Here is a 12,354-nt window from a genome sequence, read left to right on the forward strand (position 1 = left end):
CCTCTGTTGAGTCCTACCTGGTTGTTCAAACCCTTCTTGAGCATGTGCTTTCTTAAACTCTGTTAATAACTGATATTCAGATTATTTGTTGTTTTCTAACCTTATGTCCATTTCTAAACTCTTGAGGTTTGGTACCCTGTCATTTATTTATTTTGTTGCCTCACCAATCCTTGGACAGTGTATAATCAAGATTTGAGGTTGGGGCTTCCCTGGTGGCACAGTGGTTAAGAGTCCGCCTGCTGATGCAGGGGACGCGGGTTCGTGCCCCGGTCTGGGAAGATCTCACGTGCCACGGAGCGGCTGGGCCCGTGAGCCATGGCCACTGAGCCTGCGCGTCCGGAGCCTGTGCTCCGCAACGGGAGAGGCCACAACAGTGAGAGGCCCGCGTACCGAAAAAAAAAAAAAAAAAAGATTTGAGGTTGTATACCTCTACACTGGCGCATGAGTCAATTTCCCCATTCCCTGTAAAGCTTTCAAGAGAAGATACAGAATTGATTATTTCAGCAGCTCAGTTACTAACAGTGGATAGGGCCCATCTGATTAGGTTATATGAAATGACATAGGCCTTGCCTTGATTTCTTTTCGAAGGATCTTTATTGTATTGTGGACCTAGGGGAGGGAGACTGAAAACAATTTTTTTCATTACATCTGAGAATCAATTGTAGCATGAAATACTGGAATGCAATTCAAGTTTTCAGCTGTGCTTTCATTACTTTTGGTATTATTTCCATTGATGTGGGAGGCTCTTCCCTAAGAGATGGATTTTCCTTCAGGCAAGGTCAGCCTGTTTTATGCATACTCAAGAATATAATGCATATTTTACCATTTGATTTCTTCATTCTCTTTGTTTACATACTCCAGAGTTAACCTTGGCTTTTCTTTATGCTAATCTTGGCAGTCCAGGAGTAAAAGGAGAATTGCAGAAAGAGTTATGACCTTATTTAAGTATACTGAAATAGTAACCAACTAGTAACCATAAGTGCTATAAAAGATAAAACTGGAGAGAACAATACCTTGAAGTTATGACTTTGTTATGTCATATTTCTCATTAGAGTATAGTAGTCAAATAGTCCTCCTTTGGCTTTATCCTCCAAATATCAAGTTAAAGAATAAATATTTAAGATAGCTTGGCAAGAAGGAGTTATTTACCTGCCATAATGTTATTAAGAGATAGAATAGAGGGAATTGAAAGGAAGGGAAAGAAAAATAAAAGTGAGAATATAAAATAAAATGTATCACACATGAGAAAACAAAAAAAAATTTTTTTTAATTATACAAAACGTCTAATTGGCCCCGTTCTTTTGCAAAAGCAAGTCAGCAAACACCATCCTGCAAGAGAAGTAGTACCTGTGGAGATGGGGTACCATATGTCTATAGGCCTTGTTGGTGAAATTTTGATTTTATGAACCGAAGGGCTTACCTCCATTGACTGTCAATGAAAGAGCTGTCCTTGCTTTGGGAATAAAAATTGATAAACAGTTTAATGAAACATTGGTTTTTAGCTACTGTTATTTTCTGTTCATTTGACTGGTTAGCTTTAAGGTATGGATGATAAATGTCTTTGCTCATTCTAAGTTCAATTTTATTTATTCTTCATTTTTTTATTCCTTTATTCATTCAGTCAGTTTCTGCAATGGGGCCAGATTAATACACTTTAAATAAGATAGTAATATGGATAACGGAAAATAGTTGACTTGAAATGTTGAAGACCTAAGCTATAGCCCAGACTCGTTCATAACCACCTATGAGTCCTTAAGCAAGTATTTTAACTTATCTGGTTCTCAGCTTTTTTTTCCCTCTTATCTTGGCTGATAGATTCAATGATTTCTAAAATATTTCACAATACTAAATACTCTCTATATGATTTAGAATAAGCTCAACAAGTAATTGTGATAGCAGTGGATAGTTATATATTTGCTCTTAAAATAAGTTAGTCTGATGTCAGATATGTGGTCAGGAAAAAAAATCTCAGTTACAACCCTGATCTTAGAAAACTTGACATGTGTTTAAGAATACACGTTGGGGAGAAGTTTGCATTGCCAGTACCAGACAATCACAGTCCAGATGCAGAGTACAGAGCAGAGAACACTATACGATCCTGAATCATCAAAGAAAGATTAAATTATGTTCAGGAGACTATAATTAACTCAAGGAGAAGGCTAATGTACTTTGGAAAATAATCACTAGCAGATGTTAAAACAAAAATTAATTCTCTGTGGTCTTTACCTAACCATAAGGTTGTATTAACTAGAACATTCACCTTATTCCTAAGCTTCCCCATGAACCAAGCTTTCACCACACTAAAATAAAGTATATGCAACTCAGGAATGATAGTCTTATGTTTTTATTTCATCTGATAATGTATTTATCTCTAAATCTAACACTGAGAACTTTTGTATATTAGCATACATAGTTTTCTTTAAAGACTTACTCAGTATCACTGCCTCTCTAAAGCCTTTTCTACTTCTTTTAGTAGGGTTGGCCACTTCCTCGTTTGTGCTCCCCCTGTACTGTGTTTATATTTTTCTCAAAGCACCTAAAACACTTTGTTGCACTTATTTGTTCACACGTGTTTCCCTTCTAGGCTCTGAGCTCTTAAATGTAGAGCTTGCCTTTTCCATTTTTGTATTTTGTAAACTTAGCTCATTTTCTGACAAATATGGACATTCTATAAGTTTCTAAAAGTATCATAAAATAGTCAGAAACCCTAGTTAAGGAGGCTTAAGTTACAATCACTAATTCGCATGTACCTACTTTTTTGTGCTTTTAGTAGTTCTAATTTACACAGTGCTTTTATTTTGTATCTTTTCTGTGCTCCAGCACTGAGGACCTGCTGAGAAGTGGCAGTAGACCAAAGGTAGCTCTAAGATCATTTTTACGGCAGTTTCCAGAACCGGAACCCTAAACAAAATGGCAGAGTAGGCGAATTTTGACTCAGTTTGCCCCATCCTCCTCTTGTGAAAACTCCTTTTTCCCAGACACACTTCTGACTTTTCAAAGCCTTCTGCTTAGTTGTCCCAGCAATGAACTGCCCCATGCTCCCAGATTAACACTCTTTCCCATTCCTACTTGTATCTCTTTAACCCTTTTTCATCTTCTTTACATTCCGAACTCAATCCCAACATTTACCTTCATATCATAAATGTTTCTTAAGATCTGAGCTTATAATCAAATCATCATACTGATCAGGGTTTATGTGTGTGTGTGTTGTGTGTGTGTGTGTATGTGTTTGTGTGTATCTTCCCAGCCTATAACTGCCTTCTCTACCACCTCCTAAGTGCCTCTTACCTTGCCCCTCCAGATACTCCAGGTGGAACAGTGACCCCATTTAGAGTCTTTTTTGTAGCAGGGAAAAGTTGCTTCTTTTGGTACACTTTTGGTACACTTTAATAAAGTGTATCATGAGCGTGCATTTATCTTTCAGTACTCTCCTCCCAACTTTACCTAGTACTTTTGAATCCCTTCTACTCCCTTCTATAAAAGAAGTATCTCTTCTCTAGTATATGAAGAGTGGTGTTCATTCTTTTAAATGTTCCTTTTAACTAAGAAATATAAAGATCATATCTTGTTTCCAGGTCCTATTTGCCACTTTTTCCATAGAGTTGATGCACATAATTATTACTTTTAATTGTGACAACTCTCATCTAAAGTGTAACTGGTATATCTTATTGGCTTTTCTACTGAAATTATGATCTAGTTTGTATGTGTTTAACCTCAGAAAAAGGAGTGATGAGAGGCACTTATATTTGCACGAGAAGTTTGCCAATAAAGCCTTAACCGTAGTAAACCATTAAATCATAACCTGTCTTAAAATAATTTGGAAGAATAGAGAAATGAAATAATAAAGAATCTTACCAACAATGGATATTTTTTAAAAAATCTGTCTCTGCCTATCTATCTATCTATCTATCTACCTACTTATCTAATCATAGCTCAACATGACCTTTGCTTAGCTTAGTAATAATAACCTGTAAGCATCCAATAATAAATATCTAATGCCAAGGATTTTTTTTTCTAAAAATGGAAAGGCTGAGAAACAATAATGCTTAAACTTTCCAAGCGTTTGTTACAAATAGTAGATGGAGGATTGGAAAATATTTTAAAGGCACTCTCCTATAAACCTGCAGACAACAGAAAAATCAGTCTTTACTTTGTTAGTAAAGTGAAGGATAATTTTCACCTCATATTTAGGAATGAATTTTAAATGACTTGGGGATATTTAACAAGATCTGTTAACACAATTTTCTGAAAACTTGTTAATTTTATTGAATATTAAGGTTTCATTGCATAGTGATTTCTTATGACTCTAAAAACCTAAAAGTAAAGCTTAAAGAAATGAAAAGTCTCTCTTTCCTTTATTCCATTGTTTAAAAAGTATGCTATGTGAACTGCTGATTTCTAGGAAACATAAGCATGAGTTGTAATACCAAATTCTCAAAAACTGTTTGAGGAAATATTTTTCTTTTATTTTGATGAAGAAACTGAGGCACAAAAACTCAATTAAAATTAATGCAAAAACAAATTTCTGAGATGGTTATCTCTATGTCTTTATTTTAATAGTAACAATAATTACCTCCCTTGTAGAGGCCACTACTAATTCAACTGCAACAAAATGATTTGTGCAAAATCCCCAAGCTTGGTGTCACATCTTTCATGTTAATATCATTTAGATCTTTGCTTTAAAAATCACACTAATTACCTGGAAGCTTCTGTGAGGTAAAATATAAGTAGAACATTATGACCACCGCTTTTTTGTTCTTCAAGGGAAAACCGATTATTGAAGAGGTCATGCCTAGCAATCCAGACAACAGAAACAATTTTCAAATCCCCTTAGTGAGTGAAAAGCGGGATCTTCTAAATCTAAAATTCCAGATATATGTGCATATCATGAGACAACTATTTTCTATTTCCAGGAGCCATAGTCCTGGAGATTAAGACTGGAAAAGTAGAGTCAGAACTGGGAACACTGCCCCTGACACAGCTTGTCTGGAGGACTTACGTGCTCTCTTTTGCCTGTGGAAGCTGTTGGTAGGAATGATGGTTTCTGGGTTAGGGAATGGTTGGGTGCTTGTCTATATTTGCAACACAGCTGGAAGGAGTGGGTGTCAGTGCTAGCCTTCTGAGGATTAAGTTCTCCTTTACTCTTTTAACTCTTAGTTCAATGACTGTGGGATTGCCAATCATAGGTAGTCACTGAATACTGCAAGTTTTTGTTCCCTATAAATAGCTGTATCTATAGAATCTTGGCCCATTTATGTCTTGGGTGAATTCTGTTCAGAGTGCAAAATAGCTCAGTGATTTATTCTTTTTTATCTGCGAGATGCCATGCTTTACTTTAGCTTAGGTCGTGTTGCCAACATACAGTTTTGTTTTGTTTTTTTAGCATTTTAACTTGTTTTTTTTCAAAAGAGGTGCTCTTTGGTTTGTTAATATGGATGTGGTTAATTATCATATATATATATGAAGGACCCCACCACTGTTCTCTCAGTGTTTAATCAATCATGTTCTTTGGCTTTGATGAAGCTTTCAATTTTGAGAATGGTAGAGCTTGTCAAGAGTCATTTAAGTGCCAGCAAATGGTTGATTTGAGGCAAGAAGAACAAAGTTAAAAAAGAAAATAAATCTAGCATTCGCTTAATAATTTGCCCTTTGCAGCAACAGAATCTTATCTGACCACCCACATTCATCTGGCTGCTGACGTGGTTCTTGCTTCAATTGCAGAAGCTATTTTTGCACCTTTTGTGTCTTTTGAGGAACCGAGTGGGCCTACTTGCTTATAATGATTCATGTTGCAAAGTGCACAGGGTGTCCTGAAGTGCTACTGCAGTGATGTGCAGAAAGGAGGAGAAAATTAAAGCTAACTGCTTCCTTTAAGCATTTTGAACGTTCACATGACGCGGTAGTAGATTAAGGCACATTTTAACTGTCCTGACTTGATGCTTTGGTCCTTCCTATGAAACACAACTTGTCTGGAAGAAAGAGCAATGTTTTTAAAAATGAACAAATATACAATAGATATCTATGGATATGTAGTAATATTTTTATATGAGCCTTTTTTACCAGGAGATAAACCATCTTAAGATGGTTGACTGATTAATCTATTTGGATTAAGTAGTTTGACTGACCTTCTATGCTTTTTTTTTTTTTTTTTGGATCAGACTTGAATACATTAATTCTAAGTATGAGAAAGTTCCTTTCTTTGTTACTTTCCAGAGTTTGTTATGTCTCAGGATTTTACTTTGGTTGGTTTTGGCTTCCTATTTTAGAAATTAATTTTAGCACAGAACATAACATTACTGAAATAAACTATAGAAAAGAATTTTCTATGAGGTTCTTCATCCTGTGGAGTTTAGTTGCTGGTGCACCAAAAGAAGTTTTGTGGGAATCTCAGCTTTAAGACAGGATTGTATCGTGGATTGCAGTGGCATAATTTCTAGTTCCAATACATCGTTTTAACTCTAGCATTATTTTCCAAATTGCTTCCACGTTTGCTGTTGCAGACAATTCTCTTATAATGCAAGTACTTATTCAAAAGATTTAAACTATGTGAAAAGAAAGGAAATTTTTTCTTGAAAGAAAAAATCTTCTCGAGAGGTCCAGTTCCAGATTTTCTTTTCTCAAGGAAGGCATCTCTATGAGTGAAGAATAAGCATGTCTGTTAAATTCACTTCAAGTGTCATCATTTAAAAAATCTTCTTGTTCATTTTTTAGATTCCCAGAAGTTGTGCATGAGTTCCTGTGGAGAGAGTGGCATCGTGGATAGCAAAGACGGTTATGATGCAGTTTTTTGATATGAGGATAACAGGTTAATAATATTCTATTGTTTTTACATTGAACTTGAAAAGCAGTTTTAACTTACTGCACACCAGTATGTGAATTGACTTTGTCTTCCAGTCTGGGAAGAAACAATGTATATGCTATTTGGAGAGAAATATAGTGAAGGTTTTGTTTTGTTTTTCATAATAGTCCAGTTTTAATTATAATTTGCTTAATTGAGATAGCCTCATTTAAGAGAATTACTTTCTGGCACAGTTTACTTTCATGCAAAATTCTATGTAGTAAATCCTAATAACGTTTGTTATAGAATGGGGACACATTGCACCAGAAGAGCAAAATCATAGTTGTAAAAAAATTGCCAAGAAACATTTATGACAAAATATTAAAATTAGCATGCTATAGTCAAAATAAGTCATAAATACTCTGAACAGATATGCAAACTATCTGCACTCATTGTAGCCAACATGGAAAAAAATATAGTTCAGTTTTCCATTAGGCTTTAAATGTCAAATTAGATTTTAATATATGTCCAATTAGAGGGTGATCATCACAATCTCTTTACTTTTCTCCAAAAGTTCTCTGAATTGCTTGGCAGGGTTTTTTATCGTATACAGTATCCTCCTCATATTGGCGACTTGCTCCGTTTAGGGAGAACTAGGGTTGTTATGGGAGTTTTTACTAATAAAAGAAGCATTTATAATGAATTTGGCTCTCAGGAAGGTGCCTTTTTTTAATCATCCTGTGGAAATAAGTCAGTATTCAGTTGGACTCTGGCACTGGTCATGGTTTTTCGGTAGATCCTTGTTTCCTTCATCCGGTACTCATATGTGGTAGTGACTTGCGGGTCCGTCAGCATTAAAGCAACGGTGCTCCGAGATGCTCATGTATTTCCTAAAATATTTTGTAGTTGATCTATGGCATTTTGAAAGCAAATATATGGAAATGGCCTCTAAATTTTTGTCTAGTAATTGCTATCAGAAGACATATATTTTTTACACGTGTAATACCACCAAATTCTCAACTACAAAAACCCAAATAACCATTTTAATTTGTTTGAAATGTTTTATTATTAAAACATTGGAAGCAGAGAAGTAGTGTTTGTTGCCATCATTTTATACCATTATTATCTAGGATGTTATTATTTAATGCTCACTTGACTTTTGCCACCACTCAAGTAATGATTAATTTCCTGAGGTAAAGTTTTTTTCTGAGATAGTGTTTTTCTAAGCAAAAGATCCCAGATTGACAGCCCTGGATACTGTAGGCCTTTATTCATCTGCAGAGCTAGGCTGCCCTTCTGCCAATCCCACCCAGCTGTTATCCTGAAGAGACCTCTGTGGAGGTCTATACGGGAGGCTGTTTCTGTGCCTTTCCTTTCAGGGCCTGTCTGAGGAAATTATTTAACTGGGTGCCAGATTTATTTGAGTGGGACTGAAGCGTGGCCAAGGGAGTGGGCACACTTTTAGAAAAATGGCAACTCTTCCAAGTAATATCATTTTCTTTTCTTCTGCTCAATTCCCTTATTTCCATTACCACTGAAATAGCCACGCAGAGGGTAGTGTCTTTTTCAATATTACCCCCCTCTGAAAAATGCACTGAGCCTGCTAGACAATGCTTGCCTTTCTTTACCAACCGAAGGACTCCTATGGGCTGGAGCACCATCCACAGGAAAGCCAAAAGTTATATCCTCTTGCAAAATATCCTCCTCCTTTCAGAGCACTCAAAGGCATTAGGGAAAATTTTAAATGTCAATGTGAAGCTGTGTTTGGAATACCGTTCCTTTGTTGGCAATGGATGCCAAAAATGAATTTGCGCGGGTTTGGTTACCATATAAAGAAATCTCAGAGAATGAAATGATAACTGGCTGTTTTCTTTTCATATGAGGATTGCTCGAATATTGCATTTTTAGACATATCAATGAATTGGGAAAACCAGAGATTTACTTTTAACACACAGTTAGAGTATGAAAAATGAAATGAATCTACACAATCATAGAGAAGTAATGTAGCTGTAATTACTATGGATCTTTATAGCTCCAAGTAGATCTTTATTGAGAAAATTTTGGTAAAATTGCAGGTTTATACAATAATACATTTGATGGTTTATAATAATATTCTGAGATCCAAGGAAAATATTTCCCTATCTTATAAGCATTTTCATACATTTAAGTAATACAGCACAAGCTCAGGAATTTATGCCATTGTTGGTAGAGTAAGATGGCTATGTAATAGTATCACCTAGCAAAAAAAGACAAATGTCATTATCAAACTTTGTCTTAAACTTTGAAAGCCTTATGGATTTTCAAGTGAATTTTTTTCCCTAAGTGTAAGTTGAGGAGAGCAGCAAAGAGACTTTGAACACTAGACAGACATGCCATGCCCAGGAATAGATCTATGGTGCAAACAGTCTGCATTGCAGAATTTTTTTCAGTTTCCAAGATAAAGCAACTGAAGACAAGAGATTAATGAAAAGAGTCCATGTTCTTATTGGTTCATGAATATGATCAATAAGTTCCCCAAGGACCTATCACTCCTGTTTTCTCCAATCTACCTTGCTATACGCCTCAGAAACTCCAAGAAGGAGAGTGATTTTATGGATAGCAGTTAGTTGAAGGCTGTTCAAGGATGGTGTTGGAGAGAATATTATATGCTCAGATATGTTTAAAATCTCATGTAAAGGGTTCATGTGAAATAGGAGTGATTTCCAATTCCCTAGTAATATTCTTAATTAAGTCTTTCACTGAAGTGAAAAGTTAGACACTGTAGTTCACCTCTGTAGACCAGAGGTGTCCCTGATACTTCTGGGATCTCCAGCTCAGACAGAAGGACAGAAGCTCTTCTCTGAACAGCAGTAGGGAGCATGGCACTGGGTTTATCTAATTTCATGATGAAATGGTAGGACATCTTAGGCAGGTTTGTCATAGAAATTTAAAAGGAGGAGGTTTTCCTGACCAAAGCTATTTGCATAATTGTCACTTTTTACTGGGATCAAAGCTGTGAATTTTAAAACATTTTCTGGATAATAAATGCTATTGGAATACAGGACGGTCTTCTGTTAAGATCGGCAAAATTGATTTTTTAAAAATAAAAATAGAAGGTGTGACTTTTTTTTTTTTTAATTTTATTTATTTATTTATGGCTGAGTTGGTTCTTCGTTTTTGTGCGAGGGCTTTCTCTAGTTGCGGCAAGTGGGGGCCACTCCTCATTGCAGTGCGCAGGCCTCTGACTATCGCGGCCTTTCTTGTTGCGGAGCACAGGCTCCAGACGCGCAGGCTCAGTAATTGTGGCTTACGGGGCTAGTTGCTCCGCGGCATGTGGGATCTTCCCAGACCAGGGCTCGAACCCCTGTCCCCTGCATTGGCAGGCAGATTCTCAACCACTGTGCCACCAGGGAAGCCCAAGGTGTGACTTTTTTGACGAGCCCTTTTCTAAAACTTAAACCCATCAAAAATTAAATAACTATTCTAGATAATTTTTGTTCTGACCATTAATTGTCTACTTTTGAATTTTATGTAAATCACTTTTCTTCATCTCTGGTCTGTTCTTTAATAGCAAAATATTATTGCTTTTGCTTGAAGTTTATTTGGTGATTCTCTTTTTATGATATGTTCTTAGTGAATAAGAATTGTATATGTCTGGTTTAGGGTGTAATAATTTTAATTTTTTACTATAAACCATAAAAATTAAATCTGATTTAAAAAGTTATTGCTTTGTTGCTAAATGAAAACACTACATTCTATTTAATTATTAAATATAGTATCCCAGTCCTGTTTTTCATAAAATTTTATGTACGTGTTTAACTTGAAGTCCGTGTTTTAAACAAAATTATATATTTTATGTAAACCAAGGAATGGGAAGTGACCATATGCCTAATTTTCACTTGTGAGGTTCTTACTTTACTTAAAAGTAATGCTTTTCAAAGAACAAAGTAAAACAGTTGTATGTCATGAGAATTAATCATGTTCTCACGAGGAGCTGTCTTCATTAATACTTTAATATAAAGATTTTGAACATCATTTACACTATGGATTTGTTTGAAATCCATACAAAACTCAAATATTCTCCCAGGACCATGAAATATTCAAGCATTGGAAGTATTGGAGTCAAGTGAAAATATTTAGGAGAAAATATTCTTGAAGATGTATTATTTTACATTGTGATAAAACTTAGCAGTTGAGCTGGGGGTGGCAGGTGCTAGTTGGGGAGGTGAGACCCCTAAGCCTTGGCGGTCTGCCAAACCTGGATTTGATTCTGGTTCTGACCCTAAGTATCATCCCCAACTGTATATATGGGTAATAACACCTGTGTCATAGGACCGTCATGAAGCTCTATACCAGTATAACTCTACCAGTGCATGTAGTAAGCACACAGTAAACAGCAGTCATCATCCTGTTATCACCGTCAACAGAACTGCATGCATAGATCAATACCATGATAAGATAATAAATATGAAAAGCAACCTAGAAGTTATTCAGTTCAAGCTCTGACTCCTAATTAAGGAAAGATGTGCAAAAGCTTCTGACTTAAATTGGAAATACACTGTACTTCACTTTGGAGGGTGTTACCTCTAAAGGTCCGACAGAGATTGTGTCTACATGAACCTTAAGTATGTAGTTAATTAAACAAAAATTCAGCCAATTTGGGCTTAACGATGCTTATTCTTCTTATCTGCATTGAAGTCTAACGAAGCCATCACTTCTCTTTCAGTGTTTGCCTCTTTACCTATAGAAGGATTCATAGGAAAATCACTGTGCGGGGAAAAATGTAATTCAATAGTAAAACTTTTTAGCAAACCAAAGTTAATATGCTTGTTGTTTAGTTTTCTGACAACTGCTTTACAAACCTACTGTGCTTCATGGCTATTAGCAGAAAGACTTTTTGATTATAGATACCTTGCTACAAATACGTGGGGGCTTCTGATTTCTCATCCAAAAGATTTATTGTTCCTGTGGGAATTTCCATGTTTTCCACCCTTTCTAAGTGCAACTACTATCATCATCAAAGTAGCATTCTGTATTAGGGAGCAAATTGGTCATGGAAATAAAATCAGTATTTGAGTTTTAGTTTGGGAAATTACAGTACGTTTACATGGTGGCATCCTTTTTCTTAACCAGTATTTTATTTAAAATGTGAACATGCCCGGGTTAAAAAAATAAGCAAAAATAAAGATTACCAAAAATCATAAGGTTAAAAGTAGAAATCCCTTCCTGTGTCCCTTCTTCTGACTCCCTGGCTCCATTTATGTGATTTAACCAATGTAAAAGCTGTTTGGCATCCTTGCAGAAATTTTCTGTTTATTGCCTGTTTATCTTTTACACAAATGAGACTATAAAATACATTCTAGGGTGCAATAAACTTTTTTTTCACATCCAATGTTACTATCTCCTGAATGAGTTTTTATATTAGTACTTATAGCTATACTTAATTTTTTTAAATGGCTGGATTTTATGACTGAATTAATCCTTGTACATATAACTTTGTGCATTTGTGTACATCCGTGAGGATACATTCCAGCAATGGAATTTCTGAGCCAAAGGGTATGAGCTTTCTTACTTTGATAAGCACTTCTACATTGCCT

The 12,354-nt window shown here is 35.7% G+C and overlaps 1 protein-coding gene across 17 annotated transcripts in view; it reads left to right on the forward strand.

The window, feature by feature from the left end:
* Positions 1-12,354, forward strand: part of HIVEP2 (HIVEP zinc finger 2) — a 203,110-nt gene that overhangs the window by 155,427 nt on the left and 35,329 nt on the right. For 15 of the 17 annotated variants that reach the window (XM_082634067.1, XM_082634053.1, XM_082634058.1 and 12 more), the window contains 2 exons: positions 4,914-5,028; positions 6,712-6,805. The exons of 1 other annotated variant lie outside the window; for it this stretch is intronic. The gene's annotated coding sequence lies outside the window, so the exon portion shown is untranslated. The remainder of the gene's footprint in view (positions 1-4,913; positions 5,029-6,711; positions 6,806-12,354) is intronic. One more of the 17 variants, XM_082634059.1, reaches the window with a different exon arrangement.

Source organism: Mesoplodon mirus (assembly GCF_964341445.2).
Source record: "Mesoplodon mirus genome assembly, chromosome: 10".
Classification (NCBI taxonomy): Eukaryota; Metazoa; Chordata; class Mammalia; order Artiodactyla; family Ziphiidae; genus Mesoplodon; species Mesoplodon mirus.